Source organism: Schistocerca nitens, chromosome 5, assembly GCF_023898315.1.
Source record: "Schistocerca nitens isolate TAMUIC-IGC-003100 chromosome 5, iqSchNite1.1, whole genome shotgun sequence".
Lineage (NCBI taxonomy): Eukaryota > Metazoa > Arthropoda > Insecta > Orthoptera > Acrididae > Schistocerca > Schistocerca nitens.
In genome coordinates this window covers 839036880-839058261 of record NC_064618.1, presented here as the reverse complement: position 1 = coordinate 839058261, position 21382 = coordinate 839036880, and the positions used below count along the sequence as shown (strand labels likewise).

Below are 21382 nucleotides of genomic sequence, written 5' to 3'. Positions count from 1 at the left end.
GAGAAAGAGGACCAACAATTTAATGTGGAATTTGGACCATCTGTCGTTCGTGGAGACAGCCCACGTCGTTGAGAGGTGAGTAGGGGCAGTCCGAAAATTTTCGTGGTCCGACTAGGATTCGGTACCACGTTCTTTTGGTTTCCTTGCACCTTGCCACTTTTTTCTTTTTTTTTTAAAAAAAAAGCCGACCGGGACTCAAACCTGGGAGCTCCTGCTTACATGGGAGACGCTCTATCCTGCTTTTTTCCCCCTCTCTTTCTTCCGACAGTACAGATTAAAAATTAATTTTGAGTCGGAATCGAACAGTCGTTTCATACGTAGACGTCTCACGTAACTTGAATGCTGACCGCTTTTTCTCCTCCCTCCAAAGCATTTATTTAAGACAATCAGTTAAAATAAAACAAAAGAAGTCATTTCGACAAAAACAACAGTGTTAAATCAGGAAAACGTATATAAAGGAATGTGGCGCCAATTTTAACGTGCCCACACCTTTTTTTCCTCCGTCACGTCTGCATCGTGTAACATTTAAATCTACACAAGAGCGTCCACAAAAAAAGGGGGGAGGGGGTATGTCAACTCATCCAACGCCTTGTCGATGGAAAACAAGATACAGCATATTAGAAAAAAGTTCACGATAACGGGGCATCCAGAGCCACGGCCAATGGGCTGTGGCCATATATTGGGAAAAGGCACACGGATCTGCGTCATATCCACTCACCATCACGTAGTGGACATAATGTCCAACAAGCCACATGATGGCATTGTTCTTCGATAGGAAAAAGAAGGCTGAATCGGGACGCACGAGAATCTCCCCCGAGATAGCCGCCTCCAACGTCCTGAGGAGAAAAGCCAATTGTCGACGAAGCCATCTCCAATGGCCATGACCGCAGGAGATCTACCGATGATATAACGTATCAGTTTCATGGCAACGATTGCAGCGATCCGTCACACTGAGGCCAATACGAAAAAGTCGCACGTTGGTAGGTACAATACCAAGAACAACTTGGTACCACTAGGAAGCCACTTCCATCGGGAAAATCGGGAAGCTGATGTTAGACGAAACAATCTTCCAATTCGTTTCTGGTGACAGGGCTTCCACAGAGGGAATACTATGAGGAATTGGCCTGCGGCTTTACAGCGTTTTTAGGAACAGATTCGCTTGGGAAAGGATATTTACTCAATAACTGACTTCAAGAAATTTTTTATTAATATGCCTTAATTTATAATTAATCCAACCAATATCTACTGGAGGTGTTAAACTCGCCGGTCTGACACAGTTATGAAGGCGAGCTGTAAGTGACGCGCAGACATGTTAAAACGGTGCGACGGATGAATAAGGCAGAAGCCTTAACGCGAAATTCAGGGCGGCCCAAACCTCCCTGCAAACGGGGCCGCGTCATGACCCCATAACGCACGTGAAATACAGAGTTGCGCCAGATAAACTTGCCAGTTAAACTTTGCAACTTGCGGTACATCATCGCTGGAAGTGGAAAGATTTGTGCAATAAAATAAGCCTTCCTTAACACATACGTTTCCATTTCCCGGACCTTATGAAGAAGTGAGAGAGAGCGACGCTCGTGTTCAATGATTGTTCCCTGAATCTTATCCGTGAAAGACTTCCAGTTTATCGTAGCTATCTTTAGCGGACAACAGTTAATTATAACACCTAACGATTGATATCGGGTGACCTTCAAAGTCCATGGAATTTCAACAGCGTCAAATCCTCTCAAACTGAGTAAGCGACATTTCTGGTCATTAACCCATGCTCCCGTAAGACGACAAAAAGCATCCACAGCTTTCTTCAGCAGTGGTATATCATCATGGGTACGGAGAAGAAGCATAACGTCATCAGCATATGCACGAACGGTAAACCTTTCTCCCAACAGCGACCAGCCACCCAAACGAGCAGCTATAGGTCACATTAAGGGTTCCAGAGACAGAACGTAAAGCGACATAGATAATAAACTCCCTTGAAGGACGCCCTGACACACCGCAATGGGGGAAGTAAGACGGCCATTTACGTCAATAGACGCCCAAATGCCAGTAATTAGATAGCTAAACAGGCGTCGCGCACCGAGCGAGGTGGCGGAGTGGTTAGCACACTGGACTCGCATTCGGGAGGACGACGGTTCAATCCCGTCCCCGGCCATCCTGATTTAGGTTTTCCGTGATTTCCCTAAATCGTTTCAGGCAAATGCCGGGATGGTTCCTTTGAAAGGGCACGGCCGATTTCCTTCCCAATCCTTCCCTAACCCGAGCTTGCGCTCCGTCTCTAATGACCTCGTTGTCGACGGGACGTTAAACACTAACCACCACCACCAGGCGTCGCGCAGCATCGTTAAAACTAACAGTCTTCAATACTCACATAAGACATCCATGATTAACCCGGTCGAACGATTAGTGAAAATCAATGAAAAGCAAAGCTCTTGGCACGGGAGTGATGGAAGCAATCGAAATGAGATCACGACATTCAGCAACGGGGGTCAGCAGAGTACGACCCGGAAGACAACTTTCATGACACGCGATGATGGTAGCCAACAACACCGATAGTCTGCTAGTTACCGCTCGCGTCAAAATTTTATAATCATAGTTGAAGAGGGTTATCGGGCGGACCTGATCCACACGCAAACGTCCCGGCTTTTTGGGGATCAGGACAATTTTAGCAAACTTAAAGCTGGGCGGGGGAAGGCCTCCGTGGAATAATTCATTCACCATACAAGTTTTCGTATCTCCTATCAGGGGCCAAAATCGAATATAAGATTCTTTGCGAAGGCCATCGAAACCAGGCGATATGCGGGAGGGAGAACGAGCCACAATATCAAGTATATCATAGCGATGGAATACAGAGAAATACTCTTCCTGGAGAGCTGTCGTAACAACACTAGGGCGAGGTAAAATCAACAGACGGTAGACCGTCTGAATCCACTTCAGTATAAAGGTCGGAAAAGTGCTGGTAAAGTTCACACATGACAGCCGCTGGTATCTCGGCGTGATTCACTCGCACCTGTCGCTAGCACTACCGTGGGAAGCGCTACTTGTGTCAGTTCCAGCGACAGAATATTCACCAAGCCCTTAAGAATCTAAATAACTATACTAAATCTTATTCAGTTTCGATAAAACTTTATATTTAGCCTTTTGTTATAAAAAGGAAGCTGGCTGCAAAATCTCAGCTTTCTGGCTGGGATACTTTCAAAGTTTGAGAAAATTACCAAAAAATAGCAAAAACCGACGCTAGTAACATTCATGTCAGTTCTGATGCATAACAGTCTGTCCTTTGCTATCAGTTGGAATCATTACTGAAGTTTACAAAATGTTAGGTCAGTATGTTTCAATTTTTATTCTTAAATTACGTTCACTACTCTTCGTTTTCTTAATAGAGAATTCAATAATAATTAATTTTCACGTGAGTGAGGGGCAAGCTGAGTTTCGTACGAGGGATGCTTTCTAAAACCGTGACGATTTGTGGACAGAACCTTGTATGTCTCAAGGAAATTTATTAACTCGAGCTCAGAACATGTTCAAGAATTCTGGAGCAAACAGCTGCTAAAGATATTGGTCTGTAGGTATGCGGGTGTGTTAAGAAATCAGGTATTAACTTCCATGCCACTAGAGGGAGTTTTAGAGGGTAAAAACTGTAGAGGAAGACAGAGATTGAAATATATCAAACAAGTATTGACTACGCAGAGTGCAAGCGTTACTGTGCGAAGAAGAGATTCACGTAAGAGAGACATTCACGACGGGCTGCATCAAAACATTCAGAAGACTGAAGACTAAAAAAAGGACTCTGCCGTTGTGATACCTTCGTAGATGAAAATTACATTTTTTTACCGCTGTTTCCTAATTTTTATCAAGTATCCTCAATGTATTCTTCAACAATTTCGTCTTTACACATTAATAATCTTCTACATAGCTTTATCAGTTCTTCTGTAGCGCGACGTCTTCTGGAGTCCTTTGGATGTTCTCCTGCAGCCCCTTGTCGTCAAGTAGCAGAGGTCCAGATGACAGAAAGAGACACTGCCGAGTGTCGGTCTCGAGCGCGTCTGGAGACGCGGCCCCCTGGGCCCAAGCTGGCCTGACTGGGGCCATTACCGGCGCTGTTGCAGGCGGCCCTGGATGGGGCAGCACTCGGCTAAACGCCGTAATCGTCCCGGCCGGGGATTGGTACAGGCAGGGACATTACACGCCGGTCGATAGCCGTGCCGGCCTGGGCCGACGCCGACGCCGACGCGGCCCGCGGCCCGTGCCGGCTTCTTCTGCCGGCGCGCAGAGCGGGTAGCGGGCGAGCAGGCGGCGCGGCGCGCGGCGAGCGGGTAGCGGGTAGCAATTTGCCGCGAGTGCACGAGAACGGCTGGCGAACGGCTGCGGAACGGCTGCGAAACGGCCGCCGTCCTCGCCTCCGCTTACACTGTATGCGCCACCCGATGCGCTGGCTCCGACGTTTCCCTCCCGAGATCTTCCTACTGATCACTACCACGTTATCTGCGACAGAACCGTAATTGGCTAAATGACAGAATTGTATCTCTCGACGTCAGACGAAAGGACATAACGTGGACATATGAAGAAAGATTGTGAGAAATGCGCAAGGTAAGAAAAAAATGAAAAAGTGATTAAATTGATATACCAGATTAAAATCAACATTCGGACAACGTACAGAGACAGAATGTCCGCTGTAACGACTCAAGTGTCAAGGAATCCAAATGTGTGAGGTGATGGGATGCATAGTATAGAAACTTGAGTGACCTCAGCGGATGAGGTCTTCACACCTTCGCTTCCTCCCACCCTCCCCACCCCCCCTTTTTTGGTAGGGTTCCTGCACTTAACTTAGGATCCACTTAGCAACTAATAAATACACGAAACCCTCCGTTGCCAAATTTAGCTTTATTGTAATTTTAATTAACGTGGAAGCCATAGAAACGTCAAACATCGAGGCAAAATGTACGCATTTAAAGGCTACTTAAAAAAGGAATAAAATCACTTGAATCTGTTTCCATAAGAGGAGAATACAACGTCCCAATTCGGACCTCGCTAACACATTTTACTGACATTAAATATAACAAGATAAATAATCATACATGTGACGAGAACAAATGAATAACACTATCAATCTTTACTAAAAATGGTTCAAATGGCTCTGAGCACTATGGGACTTAACTGCTGTGGTCATCAGTCCCCTAGAACTTAGAACTACTTAAACCTAACTAACCTAAGGACATCACACACATCCATGTCCGAGGCAGTATTCGAACCTGCGACCGTAGTGGTCGCGCGGTTCCAGACTGTAGCGCATAGAACCGCTCGGCCACTCCAGCCGGCCAATCTTTACAGATGAGAATACGACTATATCCACGAAGGTTCGCGCGCTGGCAAGGGAGATACTTAACTTCAACATATAAGGTGATTACAGCAAATCCTAATTCCACTCGACAAACGTAGTAACGATGTAAGCGAGACAAATGTACTGAAGGAGGATAGCCGGATGTGCCGTAGTAAAAAGGGCGACTATTAACCCCGTCAGGACGCGACCCCTGTGAAAACGTCAGTTTCGGCTACCTGCACCATACACAAAGTCATTTGTAGCTTCTTAAAAACAATTAACATGAAAAGGCACAACGAGTAACACACTAATGAAATATAAACGACTACTTCACAGAACTAGCTCCTCTTTAGACAAGCAAACAGCAGAATATTAACAACACATAAAATATTTCTAACCTATAACAAACTAATGTACCACGTAATAGAATATCGTCTTGGGCTCATAGAATACTCAGTTTGACTTGCCTGTTTATAGGTCTTACAACTCAGCTTAACAGCGTCAGCTTCAGCAAACCCGCGAATACAAAACTCGAAATATGACAGGAATAATGACTGAAGCCACTGACAATGCTAGGCTGCCACACAGAGGAGACAGTAGTAATTTACAGCGGCACACAACCGACCTCACATCTCCAACTTAGTATAATCAGAATAAACAATTTTGTGTATAAAAATTACTTACAGTACCACGACAACATCCGAATAACACTTATTACCCAAGGTAAGTGCTGGTATCGAAAGACACATTTAGTAATACAGAGTTAGAGTGCATTCACTTACTGGAAGGGTTTCAACTTTACATCCCTTCCCACATAGCTCTCTGTTTACACACTATAAAGGCACATTTGCATGCCGAGCGTGAGTTTCCGCGGAAACGCGAAATATTAATTAAATAAATAATCAGTGACAAATAAATAAAGCCTATGGCACACAACTGCAGCGCTGTGTCGCTGATAAAACAAAAGCATAATTACGTTACTCTTATGTTTGATTAAGAAGGAGAGCTCTGGTAGAAGTGGTGCGAGAAGCACGTATTTTATTTTATTGTCTGGCACACCGCCATATTTTCATGCTATAGAAGAATACTGCGAGTTGCAACCACACTAGGCACTCGATTCTGAAAAGAATTTGTATTTGTAAAAGTAAGTAGGATTATGAACTGTAGGCAATTTCATTGAATATATCTGATTTAACTAACTATGTAACTTTTTTATGTTCAGTAGACAATCACCTCTGTACGACGTATTGGCATGGCTGGCAAATCATTGTAATATTGAGATTAGATTATGAGTCCGTACCTACCGCAGCAGTCTTTGGAAACGATTTAATTACGAAGTCCGATTATTTCAGTTTTATTTCACGGTCAACTACGAGTAACATTGCCTTTACCAAATAGCCATTATCAAGCGTCTGATTCCGAATAATTAAACGTCCACGTTCCAGATAAGGAAATATCAATTACAACCAATCACAATCATATACATCACAAATAGTGAATAATTGAAATATTTCATTTTATTATATTTTATTTTATTTATTTTATATTGGCGACTGCGTGTCGGACTTGTTATTTTGTCATTTGTTACATTGTTCTTTTTGTTTCATGTCAAAAATCAACTTTCTGGACCTGGACGTGAATGTATGAGAGATAACAAAAATCTGAAGATATTTTCCAATTCTAAAGTTTTGCCGGAAGACGCAATGAAACTTCCAGCAAAATAAGGTAAGACGCAGCATCTTTGCATTAGCAGGCTTGACCAGACATATAAATTCAGTGTATTAGCTTTTCAGTAAATTCTGTAGTGTTTCTTTCGCGCATAACAGTTTTCAGTAATAAATTCCATTCTCAGTACTTTTCCCTAAACAATAACGTATGCAACAATACCAATACACGAGTGTACAATATGGCCGACTTCTGTACGATATGATGTAACATGGCCAGCAGCCATTACCAAAAATCTCAAATTCAGTTTATATTTTTAAATTAACGGACAGCCATTGTTGCTACGAGCGATTCATGCTCAACTGCATCTTATTTTAAAATCAGTGTCAAATATTTTCTTGAAACATATATCACGTGTGGCATGGTAATAACTAGAAATCAATACGCAAAAATGGAACAGCAAAGACGTACTATTCAGACACAATCCGACTCGGACGAGAGACAAATGTTAGAAAATGACTTTACGACAGCAACCGGTAGTGACGATTTATCAAACATTGACGCAAGTGTTGACGGAAATTTTGACAATAGCCCGTCCACCACAAAAATTTCAAAGTCTCAGTCAGAGCCCATGTTAATGCATGACGTCACGTCTAATGACGCGGCGGGAGCACAGACCTTGCAAACGGTAAACATTGCCGACATGTTACAAATGTTAATGAAACAGAACGCGGAGAACATGGCAACCTTAAAGACACAAAATGACGAAATTAAATCTGACCTCATAGCACTCAAGACAGGTAATGACACTTTATGTAAACGTGTGGAACTTATAGACGCCACACTGACCAAACAGATGAATGAACTCAGTACTAAATTTTCCCAGCTTAATACGAGACAAGAAAAGACTACAACTGATGTAGCACTTTTACAGACACAAGTAAAAAACCTTAATGTCACGTGTGAAGTTCTTACTGAACAAATTCAAACATATCCTTTAGTGCACGACAACCTTGAAAGACGAATTACTGACGTGCAGAATAAATTTGACAATGTTGAACAACACCTGACTGACATCTTACAATCTGATGCCACAGCTCATTTTCAAAACATTAATAAAGAATTTCATGATTGGGTAGTGAACAAAGACAAACATTTTGATAGATGCTTACGTGAAAATTTACCAACAATTGTGCACGACTCCGTAGCGGAATACATGACTAATAACAAACAGCTGATCAGTGATGCAGTACAATCCGTCACTGCACCCATGAGAGAATTCACCGATCGACCACAGACTGAATGTAACGAAAATATCAGTCAAAATGCACAGTTCAGGAACCAATATACATTCGAGTATGACACACACATACCGCACACGACAAACACACAAGAACAAAACACACCACGACTACAATACATACCACGATGTGCAAACACAAACACAAGCTATTATCATGGTAAACCACAGCAACATTATCGTAATTACTCGCCAGCTGAACATAGCAGTAATTACAGTGGAATAAATCCGTATCACAATGCGAAGGAAGAAGAAAGCTTAATGAAACACAGGCAAGTTCAGATTTTTATCCCAGAAAAACGAACCATTCATCCGGTGATTTTTCTTAAATCTTTTAGTAACGTATTTCCACGCACTTGGAGTGACCGGAAAAAGATTTCATATATTGTCGGTTACATCCAAGGCGATGCAGCTGTCTGGGCATACAGTCAAGCTGACGTATGTACCATGTACAGTGAGTTTGAGCGTGCTTTTCTGAACAAATTCTGGTCGCAATCCGTCCAGGAGCGACTCAGAAGACAAATTCTAGAACCTGAAATTTTTAACAGTAAAAATGGCAACTTACGCAGATATTTTGAAAAATACTTGAACATGGGAAACTTTTTAGACGAACCAGTCGCAGCACGCGATATACTCCGTGCGTTGAAGGCCAAATTGCCTTTCAACATTAAAGAAAAACTCCTACATATCCCGGATGACGATTCAGATTATTTCTTAACAGCTTTAGATTCGGTTGACATGTTACTTGAAGATCAGCGCTTTGCGCGGCAAAACAGCAGCCACAATGTTTACACTAGTGGAATGCAAAACATGCAGGCTTGCCAACTCAATTCTGGCGCGCCCACAGTTGGATACGCGGTACAGCAAAAACAGCAAACTCACATGCCGTCTCAATACGGAAATCAAAATCAACACGCGTATTCCAATACAAACAATAGTTACAACAGTAATAACACTTCATGCGGCAATCCATACAAAAGGCACCGCGGTAATAACTACAACGGTAACAACGGATACAAAGGGAACGACAAAAGCACAAACAGAAATAGAAATAATAATAACTACGAGCCAAGACAGCGTCAAGGCTGGACTCGTAACGATCAGTACTTTCATTCAAACACTGCTTTACCACAGCAGCCACCAGGACAAAATTGGAGCATACCTTACGACCGACAGGTAAGTTATAATGCGCAACAGCAACAACAACCGCAAAAGTTTGGAGATCACAATAGGCAATATCCGAATGTGAATATAATAGAAATGACACCTGATACACAACCTCAATCTGTGTCAGTACCTAGTACAAATGCTAATCCGACAAACTAGAAACAGTCACTTCTATGCCCCAGGTCGTGGCTGAAGAATTCTTGGGGGGCGACTTCAATGTTAATCAGTTATTTGACACCACACTTGAACAACAGAATAATGATATGCCGAATAACTCTAAACAAAAATTACCTGTTTTATTTATAAGATACAACCACAATAACAATATATCAGATGAACTTTTGCAAGACAGTACACAATGTCGTTCAAACACAAATGAAATTGTTTTAGCATCTACTACTGGTGTAGTAGGTGGGATTCCAACTACTATTATCCTAGATACAGGTGCAGCTCTGAGCGTTTTGTCTTTTAATTTCTATAAAAAGATGTGTGAATTGGAACCCGTGCCTGAGTTTCCTGCCCAAAACTGTAAAATAACTACTGCACTAGGTAATAAGTCATGTAGGGTTACGAAGCAAGTTTTTGTAAACATTAAAATAGGTAATGGAACCGTACAATGGCCATTCCTGGTTGTACAAAACCTTGTGACAAATTGCATATTAGGAATAGATATTATGAGCGAGAAGGACTGCATTATAGACTTCTCCGAAGGTAAATGTATTTTAAAGGATAAAGGCAGTGTAATTATTATTGATTTGGACAGGAGAACTCCAAAGCATGACAAACACTGTACAGGGTACAAGGTTCAGTTAGTACTTGACAATGACATTCAAGACACGCACACACACTCATCTGACACAGAGCTAATGGACTTGAAAACATTGCTTGATCATAAGATAAATGAAGCTACAGCTCTCAGTGCACATGAACGTATAAAACTACAGGAAGTGTTATCCAAATATTTACAAGTTTTTACCAAACGAATAGGTGTTATCAACACGTATGTGTACAAGATTGAAGTTAAGCCTCACAAGATCTTCTACCACAAGACATATAACGTACCGTTATCTCAACGACCTGCTGTGTGGCAAGAATTAAAACAAATGTTAGACTGGAAGGTCATTGAACCATCCACCTCGCCTTACTGTAGTCCTCTACTTGTTGTCAAAAAATCAAATGGAAGCATTAGGTTAGTGTTAGACGCACGAGCAATTAATGAAATAATTTTACCAGTTCACACAAAACCCGAAGATTTAGAAGAGCAATTACAGAAATTTCTAGATGCAAAATATTTTTCCACAATAGATCTCGCTAATTCATTTTGGCAGGTGGGTATCACTCCTGATTCTCGGAAATATACTGCATTTATGTTCGGGGGGCGAACCTATCAGTTTTGTGTTCTACCTTTCGGACTGAATGTCAGTTCTGGGGTATTCATTACAGCCCTGGATACCGTGCTTGGCGACGATTTAGTTGAGACAGTCACACACTATGTAGATGATATACTGATAGCTACACAGTCTTGGAATGAACACGTTGACACACTTCAAAGAATTTTAGAAAAATTTGCACAAGCTGGAGTCACAGCCAATCTTAGAAAATCAAAGTTTGGTTGCAGTGAGATAAAATATTTAGGACATATCATTAATTCACAGGGCATACGTCCTGATCCCAGTAAATTAGATGCTATCAGAAACTTTCCTAGCCCTCGAACTAAAAAGCAGTTAAAATCATTCCTTGGGCTATGTTCATTTTTCAGACGTTTTTTGCCACAACCACTTTTGAACAGTAAACATCTGCTAAATCTACTCAGAAAGAATCAAGTTTGGATCTGGTCAGAACAGTGCCAGAATGACTTTAATACAATTAAACATGCCTTAGTGAATGCAAACTTATTGAGCCATCCAGATTTCAATTTAGATTTTTGTATGACTTGTGACGCTTCACGTACTGGCTTGGGATGTTGCTTATTTCAAGTTGTAAAGAATAAAGAAAAGGAACAGATAAGAATTATTGGGTTTGCGAGTCGTACTTTATCTGAATGTGAGCGTACATACTCCACTACTGAGTTAGAAACACTTTCCATAGTATGGGCATTCAAGAAATTCAATTATTATTTATTTGGAAAACATACAGTAATTTACACTGACCACCAGGCCCTGACATTTTTGTTAACTTGTAAACTTGTACATCCTAGACTATCACGATGGGCAGTTACACTTCAGAACTACTCTTTTGAAATTAAATACATAAGAGGTAAGGACAACACCATTGCAGACGCTTTGTCTAGACTTCCACAAGGTATGAATGATACCAACAGTGACTTGGAAAATGTAAATGACTGCAGGATTCTCTTAATGCAAGATAAGCAGTATCACCAATATTATATTGATATGTGCAGAAAAATGGCTGAATTACAAAAATCTGATCCTCACTGGTATAAGATAATAACATTACTGGTAGAAAAACACAATCATCCTTTGACTAAGTATTACAAGTTACACAATGATGTGTTATTTTATCGCCGACATCCAAATGCTACTAACTGGTGTGTATGCATTCCCAAAGAGTCTGAACGTAATCTGATTTGGCACACACACTTAGTTTGGGGTCATTATGGGACGAAAAAGTGTTTAGCAAAGATCAGCACATACTGTTATTTTAGCAATATGAGAAGAAAAATTTACAGGGGACTGAAAACATGTGTCATATGTCAAAAATCAAAACCTCAGAATTTATCCACAAAAACAGATTTACATTCTATTTTACCCAGTAAACCCCTGGAGATTCTGTGTACTGACATCAGTGGACCGCATCCAGCAAGCTCTGGAGGCGTCAAATATATCTTAGCTTTTTACGATATATTTTCTAAACATGTAAAACTTTATGCTTTAAAATCCGCCACTGCAAGTGCTATAATACGAAGATTCTCAAGTGATTACCTGACGCACGTGGGAAAACCTAAAGCAATTCTGTCAGATAATGCAGCATACTACTCTGGGTACAAATGGAGAAATTTCTTGAAGGACAATAACATTAAAAGTATATTTATTTCGAGGTTTAGTCCACAATGTAACGCGACTGAGAGACTTTTCCGAGAATTAAACCGATTCATGAGGACCTATATTTCATCAAAACATACTAATTGGGTGTCCTACCTAAGTCTTTTCGAAGACGTACACAACAACTTAAATATTTACGATACAAATTACACACCTAACGAGATCATGTTCAATTGCAAACAGAACGATCAGTGGATAGAACCATTACCTAAGTTGTCAGACAAGGAAATCACACCAGAACAGAAAATAAAAGAAGTTTTGACTACGCTGACACATCACGCACAGATACGAAACAAACATCACAGAAACACAATAAAAAGAAAACAAAAATTCGAGGTAGGAATGCTTGTACTACTTCGTACTCATCATAAATCTGTAGCACTAAAACGACGCAACGCTAAGTGGCGTCTGCTATATGAAGGACCTTATATAATTATTAACATACCGCATCCTGGTGCGTATCTGTTACAACATCGTAGAACTAACAAAATTATTGTGCTATACGCACACCGAGATCTTAGAGCATTTCATGCGGAATAATGTCAAAGTCATACCCATCAAAACATTGCTAAGCAACTCGAAAAACTCTGTTGCTACAACACAGATAATAAGTAGTATAGAAATTTTCATTTCAGCGGTTCCAGTGACGCAGTTGAAGGCAGAAGAACTCTTCTTTCAGCGCGCGCCACCACCTGGAAGACGGAATATTAAAATAAAATTTATGTTTACGTAGCAGTGAATGATATATTAATTTTTCACGAAACATTTGTTACTGTAGGTACCACTGACTTGGTATGACACCTGACGAACCGACAGACGTCATCTGTGAAGCGATCTTTTACTTCGAAAAATAGATTAGACGCACATCTCTCAACACCAAAAGCATCTATCAGTAGTCAAGGCCACACAGACACTATACACACACGCACAAAACGCGAGGAATCGAACAGTTTTCCGTCTCTTATTATTTTGAATATTTATTGAGTAGTGAAAATGCCTGGTCTTGCCTACTGATGTAATGAATGTTGTGTCTAACCAATCTTAATTTCAGATGACATCATAAAATAAACATCGATAAAATTGCAGCAAAACCGATAAAGAGGACGTCAATATCTGCAATTCATGTAATCAAATGTGACACAATGTAATAACCCATAGCTATGTAATGATGATGTAAACATGTTTATGTGCAACTGAATTATGTTTATGCTAAGAAAATATGTGACGTGTATATGTACGATTACTCATGTTTATTTTTCTTTCAATGATGTATAATGTAACTGTTACTATGTAAAAAATTGGAACAAAACGAGTGCCAAAAAGACATTGCATAGCGAACCACTGTTCACGGACATTAACGAACATTACTAACTCTGCAACCACGCAGAAACCTATGTGAAAGAAACGGTTAATGCCATTCATTATGCATCGTACCTATGTAAACGCGATGAACCATTTCTTTGATTAATAACTACGAACATTTAGGTGAGCTATATTGAGCAAAAAAAAAAAAAACTGAAAATGTGAAGTGCATAATTCGTGCATCGTCTAGTGACATTACTACAGTACCTAACTTCAAGATGTTAACTGGATTAAATGGACACAAAGTGCCTGTCCAGAAAACAACATGACGGGTGGAAGCATTTTGGTTGGAACTTCAGGGAATGAAATGTTCTCGAAATGTGACGGACACTCTTACCTGGACTGTCCAAGGATCGACGCCAGCTATGTGCCGTCCGAGGTTCTGCAACCAAGCTTCCACGGAATGTAAAAAACGAACTGCACGTGGACCAATTACTCGACGGGTCACGTCAGATCTGTAATAAACCATGCTTTTTGTCACAACGAACTGTAGCACAACGACTATAATGGAAATGGGAAATGGACACGCTTATGTATTAATCACGTTGTTATACAACGATGTTACTGTGATCAAAAAACTTTACCACAACGACACTAACCTGTAAAAAATTATTGTGCAGCAGGTGAATATGAACTGAAATAACGTCACGATGTGTATAGGTCAACGCACCTGAAACATACGGACATTTTTCTTTGAAGTATTTCAAAACAATACTATGTAACTAAGAAACATTCAACAATCTAAGTTGTATTGTGTTATAACAAATATTGTAAATTTAAAACTAAGTTACCTGTCATAGAATGTAGTCTTCATATGAAATCTTGCTTGAATATTTTCTTTGTGCAACTATTTAGAAACGCGCGCACACGAACAATATGAACTGCAATACTGTGCCGCGTGATCTAACTGTACAATATAACGGCAGTGCCGGAGTCACACAGACGCTTCTGCGCATGCGCGCACTCTATCTGCCAACATAAGAGCTTTTACGGCGCACCCGCGTCATTCAAATGTTGTACATAATGTGTATAATGTGTGTAATGTAAGTCATGTAAATAGTTGTAGATAACTTAGATTTTCTTGTGCCTTTAGGTGAATTGCTCGCCTGCAGGTGTGTCCTTTCGCCTCGCAATTCAGGGGGCAATATAAAGGCACAATTGCATGCCGAGCGTGAGTTTCCGCGGAAACGCGAAATATTAATTAAATAAATAATCAGTGACAAATAAATAAAGCCTATGGCACACAACTGCAGCGCTGTGTCGCTGATAAAACAAAAGCATAATTACGTTACTCTTATGTTTGATTAAGAAGGAGAGCTCTGGTAGAAGTGGTGCGAGAAGCACGTATTTTATTTTATTGTCTGGCACACCGCCATATTTTCATGCTATAGAAGAATACTGCGAGTTGCAACCACACTAGGCACTCGATTCTGAAAAGAATTTGTATTTGTAAAAGTAAGTAGGATTATGAACTGTAGGCAATTTCATTGAATATATCTGATTTAACTAACTATGTAACTTTTTTATGTTCAGTAGACAATCACCTCTGTACGACGTATTGGCATGGCTGGCAAATCATTGTAATATTGAGATTAGATTATGAGTCCGTACCTACCGCAGCAGTCTTTGGAAACGATTTAATTACGAAGTCCGATTATTTCAGTTTTATTTCACGGTCAACTACGAGTAACATTGCCTTTACCAAATAGCCATTGTCAAGCGTCTGATTCCGAATAATTAAACGTCCACGTTCCAGATAAGGAAATATCAATTACAACCAATCACAATCATATACATCACAAATAGTGAATAATTGAAATATTTTATTTTATTATATTTTATTTTATTTATTTTATAACACTTCTATAACTTCTGCAACTAAAGAAGGGCATATACGAGGGCAGTTCAATAAGTAAGGCAACACATTTTTTTCTCGGCCAATTTTGGTTGAAAAAACCGGAAATTTCTTGTGGAATATTTTCAAACATTCCCGCTTCGTTTCGTATAGTTTCATTGACTTCCGACAGGTGGCAGCGCTGTACGGAGCTGTTAAAATGGCGTCTGTAACGGATGTGCGTTGCAAACAACGGGCAGTGATCGAGTTTCTTTTGGCGGAAAACCAGGGCATCTCAGATATTCATAGGCGCTTGCAGAATGTCTACGGTGATCTGGCAGTGGACAAAAGCACGGTGAGTCGTTGGGCAAAGCGTGTGTCATCATCGCCGCAAGGTCAAGCAAGACTGTCTGATCTCCCGCGTGCGGGCCGGCCGTGCACAGCTGTGACTCCTGCAATGGCGGAGCGTGCGAACACACTCGTTCGAGATGATCGACGGATCACCATCAAACAACTCAGTGCTCAACTTGACATCTCTGTTGGTAGTGCTGTCACAATTGTTCACCAGTTGGGATATTCAAAGGTTTGTTCCCGCTGGGTCCCTCGTTGTCTAACCGAACACCATAAAGAGCAAAGGAGAACCATCTGTGCGGAATTGCTTGCTCGTCATGTGGCTGAGGGTAACAATTTCTTGTCAAAGATTGTTACAGGCGATGAAACATGGGTTCATCACTTCGAACCTGAAACAAAACGGCAATCAATGGAGTGGCGCCACACCCACTCCCCTACCAAGAAAAAGTTTAAAGCCATACCCTCAGCCGGTAAAGTCATGGTTACAGTCTTCTGGGACGCTGAAGGGGTTATTCTGTTCGATGTCCTTCCCCATGGTCAAACGATCAACTCTGAAGTGTATTGTGCTACTCTTCAGAAATTGAAGAAACGACTTCAGCGTGTTCGTAGGCACAAAAATCAGAACGAACTTCTCCTTCTTCATGACAACGCAAGACCTCACACAAGTCTTCGCACCCGAGAGGAGCTCACAAAACTTCAGTGGACTGTTCTTCCTCATGCACCCTACAGCCCCGATCTCGCACCGTCGGATTTCCATATGTTTGGCCCAATGAAGGACGCAATCCGTGGGACGCACTACGCGGATGATGAAGTTATTGATGCAGTACGACGTTGGCTCCGACATCGAGCAGTGGAATGGTACCGTGCAGTCATACAGGCCCTCATTTCAAGGTGGCGTAAGGCCGTAGCATTGAATGGAGATTACGTTGAAAAATAGTGTTGTGTAGCTAAAAGATTGGGGAATAACCTGGTGTATTTCAATGCTGAATAAAACAACCCCTGTTTCAGAAAAAAAATGTGTTGCATTACTTATTGAACTGCCCTCGTAAATGCACATATAACTGACACAGATTTAAGCAGAATAAAACAGTACCTTAGTATGGCGCAATGGCTTCATTTGCTTTACACGTGGGATATCTTCACCATTCAGTAATTCCGAAATATATTCAACAACGCGTGAGAGCCAGACGTCGCCGTGGTATCACCTATTTACTTCACATAATTTCCTGCACAGACACAAGGCAGACGAAGCGTTTTCACATGCAACAGCGGCGAGCATCACACATTTCCTCCGTCACTCTATAGACACATCTCAATTTCAATGGCCAGTAACAAGAACCTAAACATGCCCTCGCAGCAGAAAAGCCCCAAAACACAACAGCGCACCACCACGATACCAAACTCGAGGTCCCATCAAGTCACTGCCGGGATCTCTCGGTGACGCTGCCCATAGCGTACAGGCGTCGTACCACAGGCATCACGGTAAACGTCAACAAGCCACCTCCGACCCTGCCAATAGCCACTCCGCTCTGTCTCTTCTCTCCCGTTAACCACCCTACCACCGGCCTGAATCGCGGAAGGCAAAGACGGTGACCCTATAATCGATGGCAGCGATGCCATTCTAACAAGGGAACCTCCCCATTGCAACCCCCTCAGATTTAGTTATAAGTTGGCACAGTGGATAGGGCTTGAAAAACTGAACACAGATCAATCGAGAAAACAGGAAGAACTTGTGTGGGACTATGAAAAAAATAAGCAAAATATACAAACTGAGTAGTCCATGCGCAAGATAGACAACATCAAGGACAATGTGAGCCCAGGAGCGCCGTGGCCCAGTGGTTAGCGTGAGCAGCTGCGGAACGAGAGGTCCTTGGTTAAGTCTTACCTCGTCTCAAAAGTTTACTTTTTTTATTTTCGCAAAGTTATGATCTGTCCATTCGTTCATTGATGTCTCTGTTCACTGTAATAAGTTTAGTGTCTGTGTTTACGACCGCACCGCAAAACCGTGCGATTAGTAGACGAAAGGACGTGCCTCTCGAATGGGAACTGAAAACATTTGATCGCAAGGTCATAGGTCAACCGATTCCTCCATAGGAAAACACGTCTGATATATTCTACACGACACTGGTGACGGCATGTGCGTCACATGACAGGAATATGTTGTCCACCCACCTAACTCGTACACTTGGCGAATCGGTAAAAAGACTCTTCTACCTTGCCCGATTTAGGTTTTCTTGTAGATGTGATAATCACTCCCAAAAAAGTGATGAAAACATAAGAGTTTGTCACATAAACTGCAACAAACGAATGCAAGAGTTTCACAGTCGCAGTTTTCCCTGTGCTCTGTCAAAACATATGTTTTTAACGTTTCCAAATTTTTCCGTGTGTAGACCGTCAAATCTGCAATGTCCAAGCAAATCTGAACATGTCCTGGAATTCTGCAGAGCGAAGTTGATTATGTGTGAGTGCTTGAACTTTTATAATTGACACACATCCACGTAAACAATACTGCTCTATGTACCTGTGCAGCTTCGCAAAGTAATTGTCTGAAAATAAAAAATTTAACTTTTCACTCGAGGGAAGACTTGAAGCAAGGACCTCTCGTTCTACAGCTGCTCACGCTAACCACGGGACCACGGCGCTCCTGAGCACACGCTATCCTTGATGCTGCCTATGTTGCCCATGGACTATTCAGTTTGTATATTTTGCTTATTTTTTTCATAGTTGCACACAACTTCTTCCTGTTTTCTCGAGTGATCTGTGTTCAGTTTCTCAAGGCCTATCCACTGTGCCAACTTATAACTAAATCTGAGGGGGGGGGGGGGGGGGGGGTGCAATGGGGAGGTTCCCTTGTGCGAGAACACTGGTGCCAGCTGCGCCACACCTCAGTTTTGCAAAATGGGAACAAACTAAACTATCGCTGAGAAGGTGAGAAGGAAAAAATATCATGTGGACAACTGGTCACAAATGCGCCTGAAGCGAGGTGTACCCAGTCGAAAGAGGAGATGACAGATGTTTCACAGTGTAGGTTTCAATGACTGAAAGTACAAAAGAGAACACATCAAGAAAGGGGGAATGTTCTGTCGGTATTGCTGTTTTAGCTCCACGCTTACGAAGGCTGTGGGCTGCAGCATATTACCCTTCCTTCCGCCAAAGGCACATCTTCCAACAGTGGAGGCAGAGTGACCTGCAGGCAATGGAGATACTCAACGACTGTGAGGCGCCGTGAAGGATCACACACCCGTGAAGAGGTAACCACCCATCCCCCAACCATACGCTGAGGCTGAACCACTACTAAAGATTCGCTGCCACGATGTGATCGGGACTCTGTGTCGCCCACAGGCTGGTGTTGCGAAGGTTGACGATAACTGTCCCTTATAAAGGTAGCCTCGTCTGTGAATAGGATACATGACAGAAATCCCAGCACCGTTATGGCCTGTGTGAGGAACCAGCGACAACAGTGGCAGGTCTATACGTAATACGCACTGCGTGAAGCGCATCATGGCAGCTGTTGTGGACTATTTTCCACAAGGTCGAATGCCTTACTGGGAAACCTGCCTGGTGATTATTAATTATATTTTATTTTCACCTTAAAACGGGTGCACACTAACTCATCAAAAGCATTGGGACTCATATGAATGGACATTAACGCGGGATACCCTCACCGTTCGCCTTTATGATGGCTTGAACTGTGCAGGGGACACTATCAATTAGGTGATTGCATGACCGTAGAGGAATAGCAACCCATTGAACCGCAGTTGCCCAAGCCAGTGCAGATAGTGATGTCTGACGCTTGGATCTGATTTAAAGCTGACTTTGTAATTTGTCCCAAAGGTATTTCACTGGATTCAGGTCGAGACCTGATCAGACCTGATCAGACCTGATCAGACCACAGTCTATTTCAGGAATCTTATCATCCACAGACCTTTGCTGCACATATGCTGGATTATGACAAGGTGCGTTGTTATGCTGATACAGTCATCGTCTCCTAACTGCATCTCTATTATAAGCAGTAATCAGTCTTGCAAAGCGTGGTTATACCCTTAAGCATTTAGGCTTTCCTCGAGAGCAATAAGAGGGCCGCATTCTAACCACAAAAAAAAAACCCATACTGTAACACCACATCCTTTGTACTTCAATATTGTCTGTACACATGACACATCTAACATCTTCACGCGTTCGTTAAATCCAAGCCCTTCCTTTGGATTTACACAGGATTTAACGTGATTCATCATCCAAAATTATTCGTTTCCGATTTACTGTCCAGTGGTGAGAGCTGGATTCTCAGGATGGGGCAGGATAAAGTTACGATTGTGGATAGGGCCGTAATCAGTTACTCTTGGTTACACAACAAATACGTAAACTTTATTTAAAGAAATTTAAATTTTAAAACAATCTCTTAAAAAAGACACAATTGACTGTATGACGGCTGAAGGCCTTATCACAGAAAAAAAATCCACAATTTTAGGGCCGAAGGCCACCAACAATAACCTCAAACAACAAACGGCTGAAGGCCTGAATTAGAAGTCAGGAAAACAATTCCAAGTAGCACACGTCTCAACAAATACATTGCTCTTAAAAGAAGTTTACTTTAAAAAAAACTTACTGTAACACGCCTGAAGGCCTTATTATGAAAGAAGTGAAATATAGCTCGGCTGAAGGCCACACCAACAATAATTAGAAAATTACAAATATCACAAACATCACAATCTAAGAAATCAGGACAAGCGGTTCTCAGCATGTGTTCCAAGGGTAGGCCTAGGAAGGTAACTCAAACATAAGGTAAGGTGAGACAGGCAGCCCAGAGTTGTACTGACGTAACAGAATGGCAACTAGGGGCAGCTTCAATGCCGACCTACAGACTAACCAATCCGCCTAACGTCCGATCACCAGTACAACAATGGAATATTTTTAGGCAAGGGCGAAGAGACAGACAGGCCGAAGGAAACACTAGAACCAAGGTAGAAAAAATGGCTCTGAGCACTATGGCACTTAACATCTGAGGTCATCAGTCGCCTAGAACATAGAACTACTTAAACCTAACTAAACTAAGGACATCACACACATCCATGCCCGAGGCAGGATTCGAACCTGCAACCGTAGCAGTCGCGCGGTTCCGGAGTGAAGCGCCTAGAACCACTCGGCCACCACGACCGGCACCAAGGTAGACCTCCCAAAAAAAAATATGCACAGTACAATACAAGAGGCTGTCGAGCTACACGCCGTGCCGGACAGCATCAACACGACGAGGGAGGGTACACTGCCGGAAAAGTACGCTAACCTCCAGGGCAGGTAACTAGGGCGTTACCGCATACCGCTGGATGCAC

The 21382-nt window shown here is 41.9% G+C and overlaps 1 long non-coding RNA gene across 1 annotated transcript; it reads right to left on the bottom strand.

The window, feature by feature from the left end:
- Window positions 1–13115: 13115 nt before the first annotated feature.
- On the bottom strand, window positions 13116–14601 carry LOC126259868 (uncharacterized). Its single transcript, XR_007546572.1, has 3 exons — window positions 14470–14601; window positions 14208–14325; window positions 13116–13200 (listed from the first exon to the last, which is right to left on the bottom strand). It is a non-coding gene; the product is annotated as an uncharacterized LOC126259868 (long non-coding RNA).
- Between the last annotated feature and the right edge of the window lie 6781 nt (window positions 14602–21382).